Source organism: Ranitomeya imitator, chromosome 5, assembly GCF_032444005.1.
Source record: "Ranitomeya imitator isolate aRanImi1 chromosome 5, aRanImi1.pri, whole genome shotgun sequence".
Taxonomy (NCBI): domain Eukaryota; kingdom Metazoa; phylum Chordata; class Amphibia; order Anura; family Dendrobatidae; genus Ranitomeya; species Ranitomeya imitator.
Window position 1 is genome coordinate 17,111,561 of NC_091286.1, and position 27,805 is coordinate 17,139,365.

Genomic DNA, 27,805 nt, shown 5'->3' on the forward strand with positions numbered 1-27,805 from the left:
TATAACCAAAATTAGAAAAATGTTGTCTCTGTCCAAATATATATGGACTTAACCGTATCACAAATGTTATTGATATATGTCATAAAAATTAACACGACTTTTATTCTTTAATGACGGATGCATTAAAAGTTTGAAATGTCCAAATGTTTCCAAACTCTTTTGTAAAATAATTTTTTTGCAAATAAATTCAAAGCACTTTGATCTGAATTAACTATTAATGTGAAGTCTTATGTGCCGTGAAAAAAAACCAACCCCCCCCCCAAAAAAAAACATGGAGGTATGTAAAGACATTCCACAGGTCAGTCAGAGTGAAAAAATGCACCAGTGACCAAACGTCCAAATGCACTGCTGCATTTGGACGTTTGTGTGACTACAGGACCTGCAGTGACGTCAAGGTCATGTGATCACTCATAGGAAGGGAGGAGTAGAGCACAGGCACTTCCTGTCACGTGACCTCATTGAAGGGTCCAATAATCACATGGCTGTGACATCACCACAGGTCCTGTCCTGTGTCGACCAGGCAGTGACATCCGCAGTGATGGTCGGTACGTGAGCTGCTTTGTCTCTTTGTTCCTCTCTGTATAATTCGGGGAATTTTCTCGTCTCTGTTTCCTATACCGCAGTAGTTCTATAGGTGATGTGTACTACAGCGAGTGCAGCCAGCAGGGGGCAGCGTTTCCTATATGGGGAAATATATATATATAGATTTACATTACAGAATGATGTGCAATATACAGGACTATGCAAAAGTTTTAGGCAGGTGTGGAAAAATGCTGCTGAGTGAGAAGCTTTCATAATTAGAAGTGTTAATAATCTATATTTTATAATTTACCAAAATTCAAAGTGACTACCTGCCTCCGACATCATCAGTATTGTCACGAGTGTGTCACGTCTTCCAGGGATAGCTGGCGTTAGGAGGTCACTACATATTGTGAATTGCAAATCTTCCATTTAGCCTGTGTGTCTGTGTCCCGTATTAAATGGATTTGGTTTCTTTTGGTGCTGAAGTGGTTAACGACCCTTTCTATGCTGGTCAGAAACTTGCAGCTCCATTTTCAGCTTCTTCTGATCTGGTCATTACCTCTCCCTATAAAACCTGTCCGGACCTTCTCTGGGAGACGCTGTGCTGAATTGGTGATCATTGTTGCTACTTTTCATTGTTGCATGCTGTTTTCCTCAATGTCCTATTTCCATTTGGTTCGTACATTTCTATCCCTCGTAATATACTTCTTTACCATTGGTGAGTATTTGTTGCTTTCTGTTATCCCTGTTTTGTCTTTGTGTCTTGTTCTACCTTACATTTCTGTCTCAGGCCTCATGGGTTGGGGGAGGGGACGGATCAGAGTTTAACAAGAGCATAGTTAGGTCGGAGACTCGGGCCTTTCTACCTACAAGAAAAACTAGCGACCACCCATCACCTTAATCATCAGTATCTGGTGACCACCCATCAGCTCCATCATCAGTATCTGGTGACTGACCGTTGCCTCCATCATCAGTATCTGGTGACCGCCCGTCGCCTCCATCATCAGTATCTGGTGACCGCCCATCACCTCCATCATCAGTATCTGGTGACCGTCCGTCTCCTCCATCATCAGTATCTGGTGACTGCTCGTCACCTCCATCATTAGTATCTGGTGACCGCCCGTCGCCTCCATCATCAGTATCTGGTGACCGCCCGTCTCCTCCATCATCAGTATCTGGTGACCGCCCGTCGCCTCCATCATCAGTATCTGGTGACCGCCCTTTGCCTCAATCACTTCTTCTCGTCACTTGTACACAGGTTATGGAGGATCTCAGCAGGAAGTTGTTCCAAACCTCTTGGAGACCTGACCCCAGATCTCCTGTGTATGAGGCTTGTGCGGATCCTTCTGTCTTCATGTGATCCCAGACAGACGAGATGATGTGAGATCAGGGCTTTGTGAGGCCTGATCACCCCCAGGACTCTTCATTCTTAATAACATTGGTTGGATGTTTGGGGTCGTTGTCCAACTGCAGAATAAATTTGGAGCCAATCAGATGCCTCCTGATGGCATTACATGATTTCCCCACATGGAGGACGCCATTAATCTTGACATAAGCCCAAACTTCCATTTGTTGAAATGTGTCATGGCTCGACTCCGGGACTCGATCCGGTGATGTCTGGCTCTGGTTGCTTTATCTCTCTGTTTGACCACAACCTGTTTTGTCTCTATCCAATTGCTGATAATTCTCTTGACTTTGCTGTGTTGCTTCTATGCAGGTGGTGTTTTCACTGCCTCGTTTTGGTTTGTCCTATCACATTTTGGCAGGAGCTATTTATGCACTCCTGGCTCATGCAGTCCTCGCTGGTTATACTCCAAGTTAGAAGGATTTTTTGGTGTCCCATCCCCCCATTGAAGGGCTATCTTGCTGAGGTTTTCTCTAGTTCTTCACCTGCGGTTTGTTTGCATGTTCCCCTTCTCAGCTCTTTTCCCATTTTGTTATTCAGGGTCTGGGGGGGATTTTCACGTATACCAAAGATCTTTTTGGGTAACTTTGCTTTCATCAGTCTTTCATGTATGACTGTATGAACACATCCTTAGCCTTGTGTCTCACCTTCTGTCTGTGTGCACTCTGTTCTGTTGTTGTTTTGGGTTACACTCTGTGTATAGTTGCGCATGCAGTTAAAAACACTCAGGGTCAGCCAACATTGAGTGAGGTACCATTGCGTTATTTTAGGGTGCCAACCTCGACAGTCAGGCAGGGGCAGATCAGTGTCAGGTAAGGGATTTGCCTAATCTGTGTATAAACCTGTGATGTGCAGGTTTAACATCTCCCCTTGTTTGTTCATCACCGTGTGAATGTTAGGGCTCAACCATAACTCGGTGATCATCCTCTCCAACGCATCAGTTGGTTTCCTCTCCTTGATGGGAATCTACGCTGGAAGTGAACGGTAAAAAGAAAAGGAAGAAAAACCCTTACCAAAGCCTATCCCGGTGTTTAGAAGAGCAGTCTAAATGACTGTAACGCCGGCCTTTAGGTCTCTGGAAGCGCGGTCCACTGGTCCACGGCTGGCTCAGTCATTCGTGTGAAGTCCTTAAAAAGGTTGGCCCTACCCTTTGAAGATTCTGGAGTGTTAAGAGACCCTCTGGATAAAAAAGGAGATGGGTATCTGAGACACATATGGAAGCTATGGCAGGGGGGTTGAAACCGGCACTTGTACCACCCATTCCCAAATTATTTGGTTACAAGTGGAGGAACAGCTGAAAGATAAAACCACGAGAGAGAAGATTCTGGTTAACTTGCCATTATTGCACGGAGCTGCAACATTTTTAGAAGATACATCTACAGATTCCATAAGACTAGCAGCTCGGTCTGTTTGTGAAGTACAGCTAGACGTGGCTTCAGTCTAAGAGCAAACTGTGCTCTATCCCATGTGGTGGCCAATTCTTGTTTGGGAAGAAATTGGACCATATTTTAGAAAAAGCCGGAGACAAAAAGAAGAGCTTTCCCTGTTTTTTTTTCACAGCAAATACAAAAAAAAGTTCCTTTTGGAGGAAAAGTTATAATAGAGGATGTCCTCTTCCATTCGGTTTGTGGCTCCAAGAGTCTTCACCAAGGTACTAGCTGAGATGACTGCCTATCTTCATGTCCGGAACACCATTATTATTCCTTACCTAGATAACTGCCTGATAGTGTCAAAATCAGAGGAGCACTGTGCAACACAGTTTGAAGATAAAAGAGTCATCTTAGAAGATCTTGGCTGGATTATAAACACTCACAAGCCAAAACTAAATCCAGTAAGAACACAGTGATTTCTGGGCCTCATTCTAAACTCTGAGTTTCAAACTTGTCTTTTACCCGAGAAGAAAAAGGACAAGATAGTAGCCCTTGCCTCAACAACAATGGAAATTCCAAAAATGACCTTAAGGAAGGCAATGTCCCTGTTGGGAACTCTAACCTCCTGCATTCCAGTGATGGTGTAGGCCCTTCTACACACGATGCAGCTTCAGTGGGATATATTGTCATCGCAAAGGTTGCAAAGAGGGCATTTAAAAGGGAAGGTAGAACTTTCTTTGAGAACTAGAAATTCCCTCTTGGCATGGACAGACACGACAAACCTAGCATCGGGGGTTCAATGGATCAAGCCAGTGATAAACATTAGATGTGAGCAAATCAGGTTGGGGGGCACACCTGAGAGATCAGACAATTCAGGGTTCTTGGTCAGTCTTCGAGAGAGGTCAATCGTCAGACCTGAAGGAGTTATGGCAGTAAAAAAGAGCTCTAAAAGGCTTTCTTTCTTCTCTCCTTGATCGCCACGTCCGTGTCATGTCAAACAACTGTGCTACAGTGGCGTATTTCAACCACCATGGGGGAACAAGGTCCCAATCTCTAATGGAAGTGTCACAATGTGTTATGTCCCCATGGATGATCCGGAGTTACACGGTCACATCAGGTAATGAATCGTAGGTCTTGTTTAAATGGATTTCCTTTTCTTCAGTGCTGAGAGGGTTAAGGTCTCAATCCATGCTAGATGTGACCATACAGCCTGGTTGTTCTCAGTTGCAACTACTTATCATTTAATCCATATATATATATATATATATATATATATATATATATATATATATATATATATATATATATATATACTGGCTCTAAATGTTTAATCCTTGCCGGTGAAAGATTTGTCTTCCTGTGCTAGTGCTAAAGCTGAGTAGTTGGAGTGGAGTTGTAGTAGTAGTGATCTGTTGTTTGCTCTTGTACATGTGAGGTTATCTTCTGGTCCCTACCCCCATTTAGTTTATTCCTCCCTGTCCCTATCCTCCTCCCTATTGTTGGTGAGTGCTTTTGTATGATGGTAGTTTTTTTGTTATCCATGTTTGTCTTTGTGCCTTTTTTGCCTTACATCTCTGTCCCATGACTCATGTGTTGATGGAGGAAACAGATTAGAGTTTAACAGGAGCATGGTAAGGTCAGAGACCTGGGCCTCTTTAAATTTAAGAGTACCCTCGAGACAAAGATAGTTTGGGTCCCAGTTCCAGGGACAATTTAAGGCCCCTCTTCCTTATTGAAGACTGTTAGAGGGTGACAGGAGGCTGCAAACAAGCCTTTTCATCTAGCAGAGCAACACCTTCTATCCCCAACAGAGCTGCACATAAAGGGAACGAAGAACACCAAGACAGACCATGGCAAAGACCATCATGGGCAGCACGGTGGCGCAGTGGTTAGCACAACAGCCTTGCAGCGCTGGGGTCCTGGGTTCTAATCCCACCCAGGACAACATCTGCAAAGAGTTTGTATGTTCTCTCCGTGTTTGCGTGGGTTTCCTCCGGGCACTCCGGTTTCCTCCCACATTCCAAAGACATACTGATAGGAATTCTAGATTGTGAGCCCAATCGGGGACAGTGATGATAATGTGTGCAACCTGTAAAGCGCTGCGGAATATGTTAGCGCTGTATAAAAATAAAGATTATTATTATTATTATTATTATCATTCTCCCTAATGAGAATAATGTCAGTGTCAGATCCATGGATCCTGCCGGAGATCCCAGATGTTCTGACTAAAGGTCCAGTTTGCCACTCTCAAATGAAGGGCTTCCATTTAACAACATGAAATTTGAGAGTTTAATACTGAGTTGGAAAGGTTTTTCTCCAAGGTTAGTTTCCACTTTATTGAAGAGTAAGAAACCTATAACAACAAAAATTTACAGCAGAAGGTGGAAAAAATGTTGAGAGTTTTTAACGAAGGCTTTGGGAAAAAAGGCCCCAATCAGTTCCAAAGCAGAGTTTCTCCAGAGGGGGTTTAAGCTTGAAGTATCTACAAATACCCTTAATGTTAAGGTTTCAGCCTTGGGCACATTATACAATTATAATCTCACAGCTAATAAATGGATATTGAGGTTTATAAAATCCTGGGACAGATCCAGACCTGCCCCAATTTCCTGGGTCTCCCCATGGGATCAGTACTGGAGGCATTAATCAAAGATCCATTCAAACCTTTACAGGAATTATCAATTAAATATCATACCCTAAAAACAATTATTTTGGTAGCACTGACCTTGGCACGTAAGGTGAGCGATATCCAGGCCATTTCAATAAACCCTCCCTATAAGCAGGTATATGATAGGAATATATTAAAACCTAATCCGGCCTACCTTCCCAAGGTAGCTTTAAAACTTCCTAAGAGTCAAGAGATTATCCTGTCCTCCTTCTGTAATAACCCTAGGAATTCAGGAGAAAAAAGTTTCATAATCTCGATGTTAGAAGAGCATTGTTAGAATACATGTCTTTATCTACTCAGTGCAGGAAAAACCAGTCCATGTTTAAAGCTTTTCATGGTAGCAGCAAGGGGTATAAGGTATCAAAGAGTATGATTGCAAGGTGGATCAGGTATTCTGTTAGTTTAGCCTATTTTGCTAGCGGTTCTCCAGTTCCTGAGGGCATCAAAGCTCATTCCATTGGCCTCCTGGGCATTATCTATTGGTCAGATTTGTAAGGCCGCAACCTTGTCCTCATCCTCTACTTTCTTTAAGCACTACAGACTTAACTTTTGGTACAAGGTTGCTGCAAGCGGTGGTCCCTTCCTACGGTGGTTTCTCCATAAATCTCTCAGGTGTGCTGTCATGGGTGAAGGGAAAACACCAAGGTTATTTACCGCTAGTTGTTTTTTTCCAGAGCCCATGACAGCACCCATATTCTTGTAAGGAGGTGGTTGGGACCCTCAGTTGCTCCCTCTCTCCTGTATGCCGGGCATGTGTGCCCCATGCGGTGCCCTGACGGTTTGACTATAAAATACTGTTAATATGATGTATCACTGTTATTCATGTGCTGTGTTTGTATGTCTGATATTGTCTTAATGTATTCCTATTGTGCATTGCAATATACAACATGCATATGTTAGATTAGGGCTAGTTATAGGTTAACTAAGGGGGCTGGATCAGCAGCCTCAAAGGGACAGGAAATTCCCGTCTCCCAGTCAGTGCAGGGCAGACTTGCCCAGGGCCAGAAGCTCTGCAGTGTCGGGAGCCTAAGACTCCCCTGGAGGGGAAAAAGTGCTGCCCCGGACCCCTGGGCAATGGAAACGGGCACCAAGACTGAGAAAGTGCCCACCCAGAGACTGTTAGGAGCCGTATGGGAGCTGATGCTGCTGTGATGTGACAGCTTTGCGCAGGAAGTTATATCTCCTTGTTTCTTCTTTATTAAACAAGTTTTCTACTGTTGGAACTGAAGAGTGCCGTGTGATACCTGTGGAGAACGCTGTTCCTATGTGGAAAGCAGCCGAGTGCTGGAGGTAATTGACTGTGCTACAGGTCTGGGACTGCATCTGTCCATTTATGTGCAAGGGGCCGGGGTGTTCACTGACTGTGACTTAGTAGGCTCTCCCACGACTACCACCCCGTGCCACCTTGTTACATATTCACTCCCCCTTTTCTCACCATGTGGATATGCACTATAGATTTTTGATGATGGTGTAGGTTATGTATATAATTTTTTGGAGGTCCTCTCATACTCTGTAACCCAACTGATGTGGGGGAGGGAGAGGTGCTACCCTTTCATTTCAGTAGGTTTCCTGTCCTTTGTGGGTGATTCTCTCTCTCTCTCTGATGTGCTGTCATGGGTTCTGGAAAAAACGGCTTCTGGAAAGTAACCTTGGTGTTTTTGTGCACAATTGTCACTTGACCTTGTTACTATAAAAGGTCTTGGGCTTTTGACCACAATTCTTCCATGATGACCACTTCTGGCCAGACATCTCCAAACAATAGATGGGTATGACAGGGTCCCACTAGTTGCTGTCAGATTTGAGCTGATGGCACTGTTGGACAACTTCCAATTTCAAAGGGAAGTAACATGATTTCATCTGCTGCACTAAGTTTCTTTGGCCGACAACTGCATCTATGGTCCACAATGTCACATTTTTTTGTTTTTCTTCAAAAGAACTTGTACAGCACATCTTGAAATCTTAGTTTGCTTTGAAATGTTTGCTTGGAAGAGACCTGGCTGGTGCAGTATAACTACCATTTGACTTCTTGCTTCTGTCTTTCCATAGCGTATGACCTGTGACATTTTACGCAAGTTTACCTAAAAGAACTGGTGAAGTTGATGGAATTTAGATTTCTCTTTTGTTTATCCCCTTTGCATTCTGTTAATTGATAAACATAAAATCAATACTTCTATTTTTCAAAGCTTCTTACTATGCAGCATTTTCCCCAAACTGTTGCACAGTATTGTATATGTATGTTATAGTGTGATGCTTAAATGGTTATTTCCTTTGCCACACAAGGCCCCTCAGGGACCCAGTACACAAGTTCAGCTTTTTGAGGAAGACATATGTGCAGGACCCTACCAACAAAAGAAGCCAGAAGCAAGGAAAGTTAAATGATTTATTTATTTAGTTAGTTTCTTGGAGGAGGCTATTCTGGGGTCTGATGTTGGGGTAGGGGGCATATTATAAAGTTTTGCATAGATAGGCAGCATTTTCTAGTCACTATTCTTTATCTAACATATCATCTCAGATGTGTTTTTCCACCGATTCCTCCTTGTTCCCTCAGATTCTTGATGTTCAGGACTCTTGTCCTTTATTAGACGATGGTCCTCTCTATCAGTGACCCCCCGAGGATGGAGCAGGACACAGACCACATGGCGGCTCGGATATTAGATCTCACCCTGGAGATAATCTACTGGATCACTGGAGAGGTGAGATCTTCACATCACTCTGATCTCTAGGAATAAAGCAGGGAAATGACGGGAAAGGTGTTGTGAATTCTGCTCTTGGGTTCCCTCCAGTGGTTGTTGGTGGGAATGCAGTTGTCTCTGACTCGCCGTCCTGGCCAGGTGTATCGGATTATTACAATTCTGACTGGGATATTTAGGTGTGCAGGATCCTTTAGCCCTTGCCAGTTGTCAATGTTCCTTGTGAAGTGTTGGATCACTTTCTGGCTTCTCCTGTTGCTGCCAAATTCAGCAAAGATAAGTGTTTGGTTTTTGTATCTGTGGCACATTGCTGTGTGCTTGTTTCAGTTTTATTCCTGCTCTGATTGTAGGATTCACTGGAGTTGCAGATTTACGCTCCTACATTTTTTAGTAGATGTAGGAAGTTTTTTGTATATTCTGCTGTGTATGTTTTGAAGGGTTTTAATACTGACCGCACAGAACTCTGTCCTATCCTGTCCTATCTAGCTAGAGTGGCCTCCTGTGCTAATCCTGTTTTTCTGCCTGTGCATGTTTTTTCCTCTCCGACTCACCGCCAATATTTGTGGGGGGCTGTCTATCCTTTGGGGATTTTCTCTGAGGCAAGATAGTATTCCGATTTCCATCTTTAGGGGTATTTAGTCCTTCGGCTGTGACGAGGTGTCTAGGATTGTTAGGTACACTCCACGGCTACTTCTAGTTGCAGTGTTAAGTTCAGGATTGCTGTCAGTATAGTGGACACCTTCTCCAGTGAAAGTTCTCATGCAGCTCCTAGGTCACCGGATCATAACAGAAAGGTGAAGGATTCTTGGCCTCTGTGTAGTGATCGGCGTCTCCCCATACACAGGATCACACAGTAGTGAAGACGTCGTCTGGGGAGTGTGTGACCCCCCGTGTGTCAGGAGGGCGGAGCAGGACCCCGAGTGACATCACCGAGCCTCCACCTCATTCACTGATACATGAGCAGAAGATCCTAGAACTGACCAATAGGATCACTGAGCTGCTGAGCGGAGAGGTGAGCGCTGCCGGGAATGCTGGGACATTATACAATAACGCCGGGGGAGGGGTGTGCTAATGGCGGGTCATTGTGTGTGTCAGATTCCTATAAGGTGTCAGGATGTCGCCGTCTATTTCTCCATGGAGGAGTGGGAGTATATAGAAGGACACAAGGATCTGTACAAGGACGCCATGATGGAGGATCACCGGTCCATCACATCTCCGGGTAAGAGGAGACCTTCCTGGGTTGTAGAGAACAGGTCTGAGAGTCGTCTAGATTAGATCTGGGTAAATTGCGGTCTGTGTGCCACGTTCAGCTTTTTGGCTGTCATTTTCTTGCCCATGGACATACACAGCCAAATTGTGAAAATCCAATACTGCGGTGATGCGCATGTATGTTAGGTAGTTGCCGCCGCGTCACCCGAGCAGCATATTGTGAATTCCTGCCACCAGCATATAACACCACATGGCAGGTACATGATAAGCGGCCATGTTAACATGTTGATGCCTTATTGAATGACTCAAACCTCTTTTCTCCCGGCCCAAAGTTTGATTCTGGAATAGAACAAGGCTCATTCTGTTGCAGAATCTCTCTTTGGGCCGGGTGAAAAGATATTTGGGCCTCTAGGAAAATGTGACTTGTTAAAAAAAAAGTATAGTTACCTCCTGCACTGACGCCGTTCATCCGCTCTGAGCCCTTTGTTCCTTGTCGGTTCTTTTGTTATCTAAATATATCGTCTACTACAGTGCACGTCACCGCTGCACCCGATCACTGAGTGTAGCATCCGTGTTGATGTAGGCAGCGCAAAAAGTTGAACTCAGTGATTAGTTGCAGTGGTGCCCGATAGTTATGACATCACCACTGCAGCCAGTACAGAGGTGATGGAGCAGCTGCGGTGGAGAGGTAGCGCCATAAGAGACCACAACTGCCTGGGCTTTAGTATGGAGTCCTGATGTCCTTGGTCGGAAAGCTAAGAAGGACATAGACCTTCAATCAGTGCTGCAAGAATATAATGGCGAGAGTCAAATCGAACCAATAAATTAACCCTTTCCAATTCACCTGTAAATGTGAACAAGAGAAAATAAGGTGTCTTTTAATGTAACTTTTATTTTTAATTTTTTTTCTTGTTAGCAGCAGACCTCAACAATGGCAGATACAATTAGTGTCATCATTCATTAATTTGGGGGTTAATGGTTCAACTTTTTTGGGGGGCAATTTATCAATGTTATTTTTTTAAGGTCTGAGGTGTGATTTATTAGAAACGATCGTCTAGTCTGATAAGAAAAAAAAAAGAAAATTCCCAAGGAGCTTGGAGCCGTGAATAAGAAGAAGCTAAATGATACTGGGCTACTGGCACCCACCTGGATTCTGGCGCTCATTGGTCTGCAACAACAGAGAATGAGACTTCACCATTCCACCAGCAGCTGGAGCACAGCGGCCTATGATTGGCTGCAGTGGTCAGGAAGCTTGAGCAAGGCATCATTAGATGTCTTTCTGATGACTTTTCTATCAACAGCAGGACCGCTGCTGACAATCAGATGCTTTGCATGTCACATCATCAGAAAAATATTCAATGATGCGCTGCTCGAGTCTCCCGACCACTGCAGCTAGTCACTGGTTGTAGTGCTCCTGCTGCTGGTGGAACGGTGAAGTCTCCTTATGCTGTTTCATCTCAGAAGACAGAGCAATCTGTCCTGGATCCAGTTGGGTGCCAGGTAGTTGAGTATCACCTAGCTTGTTATTCTTTAAAACTTTATGCCCGTGGGGAAACTATTTTTGCCTGGACAAAACCCTTTTAGGGTCTGGTATCCTGTTTATTTACAAGGTCTAGTCTGAGGATTTAATTAATTTTGGGGTCTGAATATATTTTGATATCTGATCAGGGATTTGATGGCTTCCCCAACCTACATCTTTTATGTACTGTATGTGTCTGTATTGTGCGTGTGTCTTGACCCCTATGTAGTGCATTATTTGCTTCCACAACCCCTTAGATTGTATTCCTGGCAGCAGCTGGTTAGAGCAGAGGAGCGGTCAGACAGTGGAGTGTAAAGAGGAGAAGAGCGTGGAGGTGCAGACTGCAGAACAGAAAGAGAAAGAGCCTGATAACAGTGAGTAATGTTGGCTGTGGTCCTGTGTATCTGTGTCTCTTTTTCTTAACTTTATTAATAATAGTGGCAGATTAAGGTAAAGCTTGGTTACTGGCATGGGTCACCAAGTTGGAAAGAGAGGGACTGGAAATCTACGGGCCACTGGACAAGAATGGCCGCAGAAGGCAGCTCAGAGGTCCTGAAGATGTCACCTACCCACAGGACAAGAATGCTGGGAATAACCCTTTAACTAAGCTAAAGGGACCCTGTGTCATGCAATTGCAAGGGACAATGGGCACCTACCCTCTGCCTCAAGCTAGGGGAAACCCTATGTTATCCCTGTCCCTCGGATTACCCCAGATGGTGGAAACGCTGGGGTCTCGTCTCGTTCCTTGCTATGCTATTATATTAACTTCTCTGTTCCCTCCCAAACCCAGGGAGGTATGGGACAGAGGTATATAGGATAACACAAACCAGACAGACGGGGATAGGCTGGGGTCACACTTGCGAGTGCAATGCGAGAAACTCGCATCAATACCCTGCACTGCCGGCGGCACTCGTGACCAGAGCATGCGGCTGCATGTATTTCTATGCAGCTGCACGCGCCGTTCCCGAGTGTCGGGTATTGATGCAAGAGACTCGCGTGTGTTTCTCGCATTGCACTCGAAAGTGTGACGCCGGCCATAAAAGAAAACTATAATCACATAAATACCCTTACAAAAGAACTGAGTGGGAATCGGAGGAGGAACAGGAGGGACAAACCAAATGCGGCGATGATTAGGATAAACACACAAAGCAACTCCACGCAAATATCCCCTAAAAAACATTCCAACCGGCTACTACGAACACTGATCTTCTCCTTCAACTCCAAGGTAGTGGTAAACTAACACTGGCAACTCCCAAATGCCAGTGGTGAGCATATATACCAGAGGGGAGTGGCCAAAACAGAACAGCTGAGACAATTCAGGATGGAGAACTCCAGGAGTCATACAGCACTGATTAACCCTCGCAATAACTGAGCAGGGAAAAGCTGCAGTGCTACTAAAAAGGTGAAGCAGTTGTAGTCAGTGCAGGGGTTTTGGTAACAAAACGCCCCTCTCTGCCGCAGTATCCCCGTGACACCCTGATACCTCTTTATTCTGAAGTTTCCAGATGTCAAACTTCTTATTTTTTTTTTACTTCTGTCTCCTCCTAGTTATTCAATCCCTGGATTCTATCACTAAAAACCCCTTCGACCTTGCCATTTCTCCTTGTTAAATGACCTGGAAAAGATTAGGAAGAACAGGATGCGGCACTGACTTCTTCAAAACTAGTGTCTAATAAACACAAATAGAGATGTATTGGTAATAAAATCGCTATCGCTACAATGGAGGACAATCTAGGATCTGTGAAAAGAACTCATAGTAATGTTTTCCCTGGTCTTTTTATTTTACTTTTATACATGTGTTTGCTTTTTCTTGCTTTCATACTATTGTCTTAACACTTTCTGATATATTAAAAACAATAAATACATTTCAGAAAATAAGACATTTTTATTTTCCAGGTGAATTTGAAATGAAAGCCTCCAATGAACATCACCATTTGACTCCCTGTAATGAAGCAAAACATAACAAAACCAGACAAGACAATTCAGTGATTCCTAGTGCACATACAGCCCTTCATAGCATAAATCTGTCCACTGATACTGCTGCCTCCAAGTCACTGACTTTGCATGAAAGAATTCATAAAAATGAAAGACCATTTCCATGTTTAGAATGTGGGAAATATTTTAGTCGGAAATCAAATCTTATGGAACATATGAGATTTCACACCGGTGATAAGCCGTTTTTATGTCCTGAATGTGGGAAATGTTTCAGTCGGAAACAAAATCTTAAGGGACATCTAAGAACTCACACAGGGGAGAAGCCATATTCATGTTCTGAATGTGGGAAATGTTTTGGTGACAAATCAGGTCTTGTTGACCATCAGAAAACTCATACAGGAGAGAAGCCGTTTTCATGTCCTGAATGCGGAAAATGTTTTAGTCAAAAACAACATCTTATGGGACATCTAAGAATGCACAGAGGGGAGAAACCATTTTCATGTTCAGAGTGTGGGAAATACTTTGTCCGGAGATCAAATCTTATTAACCATCAGAGAACTCACACAGGGGAGAAGCCATATTATTGTTCAGAATGTGGGAAATATTTTGGCCACAGATCGGGTCTTATGTATCATCAGAGAACTCATACAGGGGAAAAACCTTTTCCATGTACAGAATGTGAGAAATATTTTGTCTACAAATCAGATCTTGCGAAACATCAGAAAACTCACACAGGGGAGAAGCCATATTCATGTTCCCAATGTGGTAAATGTTTTAGTGACAAATCCACTCTTGTTAAACATCAGAGAACTCACACAGGGGAGAAGCCGTTTTCATGTTCAGAATGTGGGAAGCGTTTTAGCTACAAATCAACTTTTGCTAGACATCAGAAAAGTCACAGTTAGGATAAATCATTTTAGTGTAGGAAATCTTTTACATGTGGAGCTTTGTGATGTACACCTTTTTAATGTAAATTAAACTAGAAGAATCTTGAGTCCCGGTCTTTTGTATCAATGTTTGGTAAGACTGCTATCCCAGATGCAAGTACTACAAAGCAAGGCGAGGCACTGGATAGATTGTACTACAACTCCATTTTACAAAAGAAAACTATGATTTGGAAATCTCTTACACCCATATTTTATTCACAGCAGAGCATAGATCACAAATCAGAACGTGTACGTTGGACATTATTCCATTGCATTTGCAATTGAGGGCAGCAACACATTTAAAAAAAAGTTGGGATAGGGTTGAGAAAAGGCTGAAAAAGCAAATGATAATGAAAAACAGATGGAGGGTCAATTTTCAACTACCGTATATACTCGAGTATAAGCCGACCCGAGTATAAGCCGACCCCCCTAATTTTGCCACAAAAAACTGGGAAAACTTATTGACTCAAGTATAAGCCTAGGGTGGAAAATGCAGTAGCTACTCGTAAATTTCAAAAATAAAAATAGATGCTCCATACCGTTCATTATTGCCCCATAGATGCTCCATATACAACTGTGCTATATAGAATGCTCTGCACCGTTCATTATGGCCCCATAGATGCTCCACATAAAGCTGAGCCCCATATACGGTATATTGCTCTGCACCGTTGATTATGGCCCCATAGATGCTCCTTATAAAGCTGTGCCCCATATACGGTATATTGCTCTGCACCTTTGATTATGGCCCCATAGATGCTCCTTATAAAGCTGTGCCCCATATACGGTATATTGCTCTGCACCGTTCATTATTTCCCCATAGATGCTCCTTATAAAGCTGTGACATATATAATGCTCTGCACCGTTGATTATGGCCCCATAGATGCTCCTTATAAAGCTGTGCCCAGTGGCGTAGGAAGGGGGGTGCGGTCCGCCCCGGGCGGCACAATGCGGGGGGCGGCCGGCGCTGCAGGAGAAGAAAAAAAAAAAAAAAAAAGACGCCCCTTTAAATCTTCGGGCGGCGCCGTCCGCCGCCACGACCAGGGCCAGCTCCCCCCACCACCGGACCCCGCCCCCCGCTCTATACTCACCTCTCCTGGTTCCTGCGGCGCCGGCAGCTGCAGCGTCCTCTGACTCTGCGACGTCTCAGAGCAGAGGGCGCGATGACGTCACTACTGTGCGCGCCGCTCTGCCTCTCTGTCCTGAGCGTCGCAGAGCCGGAGAGACGCTGACTGCACCAGACCTGCGCTAGGAACGGGAGAGGTGAGGATTTTACTTTTTTTTTTTCTTTTCTTTATGTCTGACTGTCTGGGGCTGGGGCAATGCTGGACACACTGGGGCAATACTGGAGACCATGGGGCAGATTGCTGGACACACTGGGGCAATACATGAGACCATGGGGCAGATTGCTGGACACACTGGGGCAATACATGAGACCATGGGGCAGATTGCTGGACACACTGGGGCAATACAGGAGACTATGGGGCAGATTGCTGGACACACTGGGGCAATACTGGAGACCATGGGGCAGATTGCTGGACACACTGGGGCAATACAGGAGACCATGTGGCAGAATGCTGGACACACTGGGGCAATACAGGAGACCATGGGGCAGATTGCTGGACACACTGGGGCAATACAGGAGACCATGGGGCAGATTGCTGGACACACTGGGGCAATACTGGAGACCATGGGGCAGAATGCTGGACACACTGGGGCAATACAGGAGACCATGTGGCAGAATGCTGGACACACTGGGGCAATACAGGAGACCATGGGGCAGATTGCTGGACACACTGGGGCAATACAGGAGACCATGTGGCAGAATGCTGGACACACTGGGGCAATACAGGAGACCATGGGGCAGATTGCTGGACACACTGGGGCAATACAGGAGACCATGGGGCAGATTGCTGGACACACTGGGGCAATACTGGAGACCATGGGGCAGAATGCTGGACACACTGGGGCAATACAGGAGACCATGTGGCAGAATGCTGGACACACTGGGGCAATACAGGAGACCATGGGGCAGATTGCTGGACACACTGGGGCAATACTGGAGACCATGGGGCAGAATGCTGGACACACTGGGGAAATACTGGAGACCATGGGGCAGAATGCTGGACACACTGGGGCAATACAGGAGACTATGGGGCAGATTGCTGGACACACTGAATACTGGAGACCATGGGGCAGATTTCAGGACACATTGAGGCAATGCTGGAGACCCTGAGCAGACTTCTGGACATACTGGGGCAATACTGGAGACCATGGGGCAGATTGCTGGACACACCGGGGCAATACTGGAGACCATGGGGCAGAATGCTGGACACACTGGGGCAATACAGGAGACCATGGGGCAGATTGCTGGATACAACGGGGCAATACTGGAGACCATGGGGCAGAATGCTGGACACACTGGGGCAATACAGGAGACCATGGGGCAGATTGCTGGACACACTGGGGCAATACTGGAGACCCTGGGGCAGATTTCTGGACACTGAGGCAATGCTGGAGACCCTGGGGCAGACTTCTGGACACACTGGGGCAATGCTGGACACTGGGGCAGATTGCTGGACACACTGGGGGTAATATGCTGGACACACTGGGGCAATGCTGGACACTGGGGGTAATATGCTGGACACACTGGGGCAGACTGCTGGACACACTGGGGAAAGGCTGGACACTGGGGCAGATTGCTGGACACACTGGGGGCAGTGCTGGACATACTGGGGCAGATTGCTGGACACACTGGGGGTAATATGCTGGACACACTGGGGCAGATTGCAGGACAACATGGGGGTAATATGCTGGACACACTGGGGCAGATTGCTGGACAACATGGGGGTAATATGCTGGACACACTGGGGGCAGGACTTGAGGCATGGGCAGAATGTAGATACGGGGCATGATTGGAGACACGGGGCAGGATTGGATCATGGGGCAGGACGGATACGATGGAGGCTGGTGGGGCAGGATGTGGAGATCATATGGGGTAGAATGGATACTCATGAGGGCAGGATGCGAGAACATATGGCTGGAGCCAGGAATGAGAAACGGGGCCAGGGTGGGGAATATTATTACCATAGGGGCTAATTAAGGGATATTATTACTGCAGTGATGTATTTATTTTATTTTTTGAGTATACTGTTTTAAATGGGGGGGCGGTCCTGTTACTGTGCAGAGTGACACTATATCACCTTTTTTTCTTCATGTGATGTAATGTAGAAGTTGTGAAAAATTAAGTAATGTGTTCTGCAAGCGGAGCTCGAGATAACTGTGTTATTTCCTGCAGAAACGAGTCCTGGCTGGAAGGAATGATGGCGGTCTGTGCTGGATGAAAGATGAAGGACTTCACCTAGAGACGTCACTGGTGAGTCAGTGTGTTACCTATACACTGACACTATACACTGTATACTATATAGAGGTCCTGTGTATAATGTCACCAGTGATCTCTGTATTACCTCTACACAGACACTGCATACTAAGTACAGATCTCCTGTGAATACTGGCACTTATGGTGATAGTATTGTGGTTTTTTTTTTATTACTGATCAGTATTGTAGTATTCAGTCACTATGTGGTGGTAATATGTGGTCTGGAAATGGTGCGGTGGTATTTGTCCCTTGTATGTAGTATTATTCGGTCACTATGTGGCCTGGTCATGGTGTGGTGGTATTAAGTCACAGGTGTGGCATGTGGGGGTGACACCATTAGGCCCAGTTTAAGTTCTACAAAACAGGAAAACCGTTTTTGGTAACCTTTGTGTGTATGGAGCCGGGGGGGGGGGGGGGGGCGCCAAACTCGGGAACAGCCCCGGGCGGCAAAAGCTCTAGCTACGCCTCTGGCTGTGCCCCATATATTCATTGCTCTGCACCGTACTTTTTGGCCCCATAGATGCTCCTTATATAATGCTGTGCCATATAGAATGCTGCTGCTGGTGCTAGAATAAAAAAAAAAATCACATACTCACCTCTCTTGCTCAGGGTGCTGGCGCTTTAAATATTTACCTGCTCCTCGTGCGGCTCCGTCTCCAGCACTGACGCTCAGCAGAGAGCGCGCACTGACTACGTCACCGCGCCCTTTAACCTGAGCGTCAGTGCTGGAGACGGAGCCGCACCGGAGCGAGGAGAAGGTAAATATAGCGCAGTGCTGCGCTCCCCGTATACTTACCTGCTGCGGCGCGGTCCCTGCAGTCCCTGGCTTCCCCGGCGCTGCAGCTTCTTCCTGTAATTGAGCGGTCACAGTTACCGATCATTTACAGCAATGAATATGCGGCTCCTCCCCTATGGGAGGTGGAGCCGCCTATTCATTTCTGTAATGAGCGGTACCATGTGACCACTCAGTACAGGAAGAATCTGCAGCGCCGGGGAAGCCAGGGACTGCAAGGACCGCGCCGCAGCAGGTAAGTATAACTACATAGCCCCCGCTCCCCCTCACCTGCCGACCCCGGGTATATGACTCGAGTATAAGCCGAGAGGGGGACTTTCAGCCCAAAAAAGTGGGCTGAAAATCTCGGCTTATATACGGTAAGTCATATAACTGTATAAAAAGAACGAGAAGAGGCAGAGTGTCCCAGAAGCAAGGATAATAATAATTTTATTTATATAGCGCCAACATATTCCGCAGCGCTTTACAATATAGAGGGGATTTGTACAGACAATAGACATTACAGCTAGTGATGAGCGATTATACTCGTTGCTCGGGTGGTCTCTGAGTATTTGTTAGTGTTCGGAGATTTAGTTTTCATCACCTCAGCTGAATGATTTACATCTGTTAGCCAGCCTGAGTACAAGTGGGGGTTGCCAGGGAATCCCCACATGTAATCAAGCTGGCTAGTATCTGTAAATCATGCTGATGAGGCGATGAAAACTTAATCTCCGAGCACTAACAAATACTCAGAGACCACCCGAGCAACGAGTATAATCGCTCATCACTAATTACAGCATAACAATAAACACAGATCAACAGATACCAGGAGGAATGAGGGCCCTGCTGCTCGCAAGCTACAAACTATGAGGAAAAGGGGAGACACGAGAGGTGGATGGTAACAATTGCTTTAGTTATTCGGACCGGCCATAGTGTAAGGCTCGGGTGTTCATGTAAAGCTGCATGAACCAGTTATCAGCCTAAATATGTAGCAGTACAGACACAGAGGGCTAATAACTGCATAAAGTGTATGAGAACATGATGCGGGGAACCTGATTATGGTTTTAAGTTTTTTGAATGGGCCACACAGGGATAGTTAGGTTAATGCATTGAGGCGGTAGGCCAATCTGAACAAATGAGTTTTTAGGGCACGCTTAAAACTGTGGGGATCGGGGATTAATTGTATTAACCTAGGTAGTGCATTTAAAGAATCGGCGCAGCACGTGTAAAGTCTTGGAGACGGGAGTGGGAGGTTCTGATTATTGAGGATGCTAACCTGAGGTCATTAGCGGAGCGGAGGGCACGGGTAGGGTGGTAGACTGAGACCAGAGAGGAGATGTAAGGTGGTGCTGAGCCATGGAGGGCTTTGTGGATGAGGGTAATAAGTTTGTACTGGATGGTCAGAGGTCACCGATCTGAGGTCAACTGCACTAAAAATTGTGGAACAATTTCAGAAAAATGCTTCTGAAAGTAAATTGTAAATACTTTGAATATCTCATTATCTGGAGCACATAATATCATCAGAAGATTCATAGATTCTGGAGAACTCAAAGTGCACAAGGGACAAGACAAGGCCTACGGTCAATATTGGATGCTCATGATCTATGGGCCCCCAGGTGGTACTGCATTAAAAACAGGTATAATTCAGTCCTGCAGATCAGTGCATGGGCTCAAGAAAACTTCCATAAATCATTGTCCGCAAACACAGTTCACTAAGCAATGAAACTGAAATCTCCATCATGCATAGAAGAAGCCCGCATCTCTGGTAGTATGGAGTTGGCCACATACTGCATCTATCACAACAGGATGGTGTCACAGAAGAAGATTTCACGGGATGATGCGGCCGCCTGTGGTACAGAACTTTCACCAATAAAATGTATTTTGCAAATTAGAAAACTAAAAATCTGGCAAAGATCCTGAACTGAAGAGCAGCGAGAGTCCAACATCAGACAAGAACATCATTCCTCTCCCAAAACTCAAGCAACTTCCTCCTCACTTTCCCGACGTTTACCGACTGTAAAAAGATGAAGAGATGCTGTGTAATGGTGGGCATGGCTTGGGGACAACTTTTTTGAGATGTATTGCAGGCATCAATTTCTAAAGAAGTAAATTTCTTCAAATGAAATGGAAAAATATCCAACATTAAACTTCTCATCTGTGTCCTCTGTTCTGTGAGAATAAAATATAAGAGATTTCCAAATCATTTTTGGAATTGGATTTGTATAAAATGTTTACTCATGCTCAGATGCGGGAGCTTGTTGGGGTTCGCCACGTGGTATAAAGGGGTGAAGAAGACATCTGAGTGGGCCCCTAGCTTTAGTAACCATGTTTACAGGTATGGTGGGGCACACTTATCTAGTGGTTAAAGGAGAACCTCAGTAGATGACCCAACTGTCACTGAGAAAAAATTACTATACAGAGACCAAGACCCCTATAACTGCCATAAGGTAAGAATAGAGTGGTAGATACCAAAGTGGGGAAGAACTTTTTGGTGGTTGGATCTAAATGAGATTGAAAAGAAACCAGAGTTTCTGGGGAAGATGGAGAGTCGCTTGAAGTTGATTGCTTTGTTCGTATGATATGTCCAAAGTAGGCAAGTCGTAGCTTGGTGATCCTTTCTTTGAGTGACATGTCTGGCTTGGTTTGTTCTTCTCGCCATCCATGGTATTGATAACATCCTTCTCCATACCCACGTTTTGAAGACGATGATTCTTCTTCTATCTTGTTTCTTTACAGTCCTGGTTTCGCATCCCTATGTCTTTACAGAAAAGACCAGATTATGTACGGGCCGTGTCTTTGTTGCCAGTGATATGTTCCTTGATTTGAAGACCTTGTCCAGAGACTTCATTGCTGTTTCCCCATAGCTATTCTTCTATTGACTTCCGATGTCGTCGCTGCATCTTCAGTGATCATCTATTCCAGTAGGTTGAAGTCCCTTACAACTTCCAGTTAATTTCCATCCATCATGCAGTACATGTATCCCGGTCGTACCTGGCAGTAGTCAATATCTTTGTCCTCTTTGTGTTGAGTAGTGATTCTAATGTAATTTATATAAACCCTGAAATACCTGGAAACTGCAGAATTATGAAGACAAAAGAAAGCACATAGAGATTCATTACACCATTTAATGTGCTGCATGTGTTCTCCATAACTCTATGAACACCTTAATATAAAGTGCCTTGCGAAAGTATTCGGCCCCCTGGAACTTTTCAACCTTTTCCCACATATCATGCTTCAAACATAAAGATACCAAATGTAAATTTTTGGTAAAGAATCAACAACAAGTGGAACACAATTGTGAAGTTGAAAGAAATTTTTTGGCTATTTTAAATTTTTGTGGAAATTCAAAAACTGAAAAGTGGGGGGTGCAATATTATTCGGCCCCTTTATCTTAATACTTTGTTGCGCCCCTTTTGCTGCGATTACAAGTCGCTTGGGGTCTGTCTCTATCAGTTTTGTACATCGAGAGACTGAAATTCTCGCCCGTTCTTCCTTGGCAAACAGCTCGAGCTCAGTGAGGTTTGATGGAGATCGTTTGTGAACAGCAGTTTTCAGCTCTTTCCACAGATTCTCCATTGGATTGAGGTCTGGACTCTGACTTGGCCATGCTAACACCTGGATACGTTTATTTGTGAACCATTGCATTGTAGATTTTGCTTTATGTTTGGGATCATTGTCTTGTTGGAAGATAAATCTCCGTCCCAGTCTCAGGTCTTTTGCAGACTCCAACAGGTTTTCTTCAACAATGGTCCTGTATTTGGCTCCATCCATCTTCCCTGTCCCTGCTGAAGAAAAGCAGGCCCAAACCATGATGCTGCCACCATGTTTGACAGTGGGGATGGTGTGTTCAGGGTGACGAGCTGTGTTGCCTTTACGCCAAACATATGGTTTGGCATTGTTGCCACAAAGTTCGATTTTAGTTCCATCTGACCAGATCACCTTCTTCCACATGTTTGGTGTCTCCCAGGTGGCTTGTTGTTTATGGATATCTTTGAGAAATGGCTTTCTTCTTGCCACTCTTCCATAAAGGCCAGATTTGTGCAGTGTACGGCTGATTGTTGTCCTATGGACAGACTGTCCCACCTCAGCTGCAGATCTCTGCAGTTCATCCAGAGTGATCATGGGCCTCTTGGCTTCATCTCTGATCAGTCTTCTCCTTGTTTGAGATGAAAGTTTAGAGGGATGGCCGGGTCTTGGTAGATTTGCAGTGGTATGATACTCCTTCCATTTCAATATGATCGCTTGCACAGTGCTCCTCGGAATGTTTAAAGTTTTGGAAATCATTTTGTATCCAAATCCAGCTTTAAACTTCTCCACAACAGTATCACGGACCTGCCTGTTGTGTTCCTTGGTCTTCATGATGCTCTCTGTGCTTCACACAGAACCCTGAGACTATCACAGAGCAGGTGCATTTATACGGAGACTTGTTACACACAGGTGGATTATATTTATCATCATTAGGCATTTAGGACAACATTGGATCATTCAGAGATCCACAATCAACTTCTGCACTGAAAGTAAAGGACACAAATAATGTTGTACGCCCCAATTTTCAGTTTTTGAATTTCCACAAAAATGTAAAATAACCAATAAATTTTGTTCAACTTCACAATTGTGTTCCACTTGTTGTTGATTCTTCACGCAAGTGAAAAGTTACATTTTGCTCACACAGTATAAATCCTTCTCTCTCTTCTGCTAGTCCAGCTAACAAGAGTCCTTTACTCAACCCGCGGATTTGTGTCTTCTTTCCCCGATAGTGAACTATGGTGTGAGTATGGCCGGTACTTACGTTTTCTCTTTTTTCTGACTCTGGGACTCCCGCCCGGTGCAGCCTCTTCGTCCCTCGTACTCTGGCCTGTCCAGGCTTTTTACCTTTACGAGTTGTAAACTCTGGGCCGTACTGCTAGTTGTCCTCTCCCAGGACCCGTCGGTGGTAATTCACACTGTCTCTCAGTCACTTTCCTCATTTCTGCTCCTCATCACAATATCCCTTTTCCTCAGTCTCTTCTGTCATGACTATGGGACACCCACAAGCTGTGGCACTGCTCACAATGGACCCTCTTACTACACAATCTTGGCCCTTTCTGTCTACCTGACAGGAACTATCTATTGTCCCTTCAGCTTAGCCCTCCCACTCTGGGCTAGTCCAAAACATTACCTCCAACTGTCCCTGTCAGCTGCCTGTTGCTGGGCAGAATACAGCCTTGTCACCAACAACACAGATCACTACACATATAAACATCATTAATGCACATCACTATTCACATCACAAATTATAACAATTTTCAAGAATGGTAGCTCCATACCTGAGAGGGCCCCACGCACTCCTGGGAAGGCTCAAGCTCTCCAGCGGGTCACTGTCCATGAGGGGTAGGGTGTCATCTCCAGGGGGTGGTCGCCCGGTCCTGTTAGCTGCCTGTGGCAGTCAGATGGTGGGACGTTCCCTCCTCCAGTGTCTCTGTGGTCTGGAGGTGCAGATTGGGCATGGTCAGATGACTGCTGGGAGGCAGATGTAAACCTGCCATTTCCTCTTTTTGTTGCTGATTATTCTCAGTTAAGGCTACTTAATCCACAGCGCCATTAATGGCGTTGTGGAAAAAGTATATAGCGCCCCCCAGAAGCAAAATTTATCCGGGGTCTCGGCTGCCAGGGGTAGCCAAGATCCCAGAGAACATGAATTGGGTCGGGTTTTACCAACCCCGGTGTTGCGATCGCCGTTATTAACGTTATAACGTCGACCGCAAAAAAAAGTCAGATTTTCCATTTAATTTCTCTTTCCTCTGATGTGATCAGATAGGGGTGTGTTGGGGATAGGGTTATGGTTGGGATTAAGGTTAGGGGTGTGTTGGGGTTATGATTAGGGTTGTGTTGGGGTTAGGGTTGGAGTTAGAACAGGGGGAGTTCCACTGTTGAGGCACATCAGGGGCTCTCTAAACGCGACATGGCGCCACCATTGATTCTGGCCAATTTTGCGTTCAAAAAGTCAAACGGTGCTCTTCTCTTCTGAGCTCAGCCATGCACTCAAACAGTGGTTTACCCCACATATGGGGTATCAGCGTACTCAGGAGAAATTGCACAACAACTTTGGGGCTCTAATTTCTCCTGTTACCCTTGGGAAAATAAAAATTTGGGGGTCAAAATATCATTTTTGTGGAAAAAATATGATTTTTTATTTCCATGACTCTGTTATAAACTTCTGTGAAGCACTTGAGGGTTCAAAGTTCTCACCACACATCTAGGTAAGTTCCTTGGGGGGGTCTAGTTTCCAAAATGGTGTCACTTGTGGGGGGTTTGTACTGTTTAGTTACATCAGGGGCTCTGCAAACGCAACATGATGTAAAAGTTTGTGAAAAAAAGTTAAATGTAAATTTTTATTTAAACATTCCAAAAATTCCTGTGAAACACCTGAAGGGTTAATAAACTTCTTGAATGTGGTTTTGAGAACCTTGAGGGGTGCAGTTTTTAGAATGGTGTCACACTTCGATATTTTCTATCATATAGACCCTTCAAAATGACTTCAAATGAGATGTGGTCCCTAAAAAAAAATGGTGTTGTAAAAATGAGAAATTGCTGGTCAACTTTTAACCCTTATAACTCCCTAACAAAAAAAATGTTGGTTCCAAAATTGTGCTGATGTAAAATAGACATGTGGGAAATGTTACTTATTAAAGGGACACTGTCACCTGAATTTGGAGGGAACAATCTTCAGCCATGGAGGCGGGGTTTTTGGGTTTTTGATTCACCCTTTCCTTACCCGCTGGCTGCATGCTGGCTGCAATATTGGATTGAAGTTCATTCTCTGTCCTCCATAGTACACGCCTGCGCAAGGCAAGATTGCCTGTACTACGGAGGACAGAGAATGAACTTCAATCCAATATTGCAGCCAGAATGCAGCCAGCGGGTAAGGAAAGGGTGAATCAAACACCCAAAAACCCCGCCTCCATGGCTGAAGATTGTTCCCTCCAAATTCAGGTGACAGTGTCCCTTTAAGTATTTTGTGTGACATATCTCTGTGATTTAATTGCATAAAAATTCAAAGTAGGAAAATTGCAAAATTTTAAAAATTTTCGCCAAATTTCCATTTTTTTCACAAATAAATGCAGGTAATATCAAAGAAATTTTACCACTATCATGAAGTACAATATGTCACGAAAAAACAATGTCAGATTCACTGGGATCCGTTGAAGTGTTCCTGAGTTATAACCTCATAAAGGGACAGTGGTCAGAATTGTAAAAATTGGCTCCGTCACTAAGGGCAGGGGCGTAACAACTGCGGTCGCAAGGGTCGCGACTGCGACGGGGCCCGCAGCGTTTTCAGGGCCCGCCCAGTCTAGCAAACAAGTAGCAGGGGAAACAAAGGACTAGGAGACAAGTCACGCACGTATCCTGCTGGCCACGCCCACAGCTTCCCCAGACTTTCAGCAGTGTGCGGCGAGTGGGCGTGTCCGTGAAGGACATGTGACCTAGCAGAAGGGCTGTGCTGTCACTGACTGAAGCTGGAGAGATGGAAGAAGGCAGCAGCTGGTGAGTGATGTGCTGCTTACACCTGACACACACACACACATACACACACCTACCTGTTCTGTGCGCACAGGACCTGTGATGAGGTCACAGGAGGGGAGGAGTCAGGGGTCACATGATCAGTGGCCTCAGTGTATGCACTATGCAGGACTCTGCTGTGCTTGATTGTCATGGTGCTGAATGAGGGGATGTTTATGTAACAGAGCCGTGTGTGTACAAGGTGTACAGAGCGGAGCCGTGTATGTATGTAGTGGAGCAATGTGTACGAGGTGTACGGAGCGGAGTCAGGTGTGTACGAGGTGTACAAAGCTGAGCTGAGGGTGAAAGAGGTGAGCGGATTCGTGTATGTATGGGGTGTATAGAGTGGAGCCGCGTGTGGACGGGGTGTACGGAGCAGAGCCGCGTGTGTACGAGGTGTAAGGAGCGGAGCCACGTGTGTACAAGGTGTAAGGAGCAGAGCCGCGTGTGTACAAGGTGTACGGAGCAGAGCCGCGTGTGTACAAGGTGTACGGAGCAGAGCCGCGTGTGTACAAGGTGTACGGAGCAGAGCCGTGTGTGTACAAGGTGTACGGAGCAGAGCCACGTGTGTACAAGGTGTACGGAGCAGAGCCACGTGTGTACAAGGTGTACGGAGCAGAGCCACGTGTGTACAAGGTGTACGGAGCAGAGCCACGTGTGTACAAGGTGTACGGAGCAGAGCCACGTGTGTACAAGGTGTACGGAGCAGAGCCACGTGTGTACAAGGTGTACGGAGCAGAGCCGCGTGTGTACAAGGTGTACGGAGCAGAGCCGTGTGTGTACAAGGTGTACGGAGCAGAGCCGCGTGTGTACAAGGTGTACGGAGCAGAGCCACGTGTGTACAAGGTGTACGGAGCAGAGCCGTGTGTGTACGGGTTCTCGGAGCGAAGCCGTGTGTGTACGGGCTGTACACGGCTGTGGGCAGAGCCCAGCATGTGCACTGTGGGGGAGTATTGCGTGTACTCGCCAGCATCAGAATGTGCAGTGCGCATGCTCTGGAGCCGACCAGTACACCCAATACACCCCCACACTGCACAGGTCTGGAAATGACGCACTGCAGCGTCATACCAGGAAGAAACAGCACACAGAGTTCAAACGCCGGGAGTGCGCTTGGAATTAGAGCGAGGGAGGACATATTACTATAGGGACGTTAGTTATAAAATCATTTTTCTCAGCGAGTACAGGGCAGTATTAGGTCAGACTACACAACATTGCAACACAACTATAGTGTGCGAAATGAATAGGGAAAATGTGAATTTCGGTGGGAAATATTTTGGCGCGGGGGGGGGGGGGGGGCCCTCACTTTGTAGTTACGCCACTAAGGGGTTAATGTAGTGTGATGACGTGATGCAGAAAAAAGGAAAACAACAATCTCAGAACCACTTGGATCAGTACCGACATTCCTAAGCTCTCGCCGTGTAAAGTGACACCGGTCAGAGCTGACACCCGGGTGTGAGACCGACCGTGATGGATCCCGGCGACTGCAGGACCTTCAGTGATGTCATGGTCATGTGATCAGTCAGCGGAGGGGAGGAGTTATACTGCGGGACTTCCTGTCATGTGATCAGTCAGAGGGGAGGAGTTATACTGCGGCACTTCCTGTCATGTGATCCTGTGATGTCACCGCAGGTCCTGCTCTCTCCCTCGTCCCCCGTGTTTGTCCCCGCAGGTCCTGTCCCCCAGGAGGTGACGTCCGCACACGCTCGGGTACGGGACACTTGTCGTCCATGTTCCGCGCTCTCTTCCTCTCGCTTCTCCCCGTTGTTGTGTCGGTCACATACAGCGGCGGCTCCGCAGCACCGACGTCACCACATGAAGAAGCCGCGACATTGTGAGGTCACAGGACGGAGACTCCTGACCTGGAAACCTCTAGATTT

General features: G+C 45.7%; 1 long non-coding RNA gene and 1 pseudogene across 1 annotated transcript; one reads left to right on the forward strand and one right to left on the reverse strand.

The window, feature by feature from the left end:
* The first annotated feature begins 497 nt into the window (after positions 1-497).
* LOC138637642 (zinc finger protein 850-like) overlaps positions 498-27,805 on the forward strand; it is an 89,445-nt pseudogene continuing 62,137 nt past the window's right edge.
* Positions 19,041-27,429, reverse strand: LOC138681095 (uncharacterized). Its single transcript, XR_011321886.1, has 3 exons — positions 27,324-27,429; positions 23,696-23,854; positions 19,041-21,463 (listed from the first exon to the last, which is right to left on the reverse strand). It is a non-coding gene; the product is annotated as an uncharacterized lncRNA (long non-coding RNA).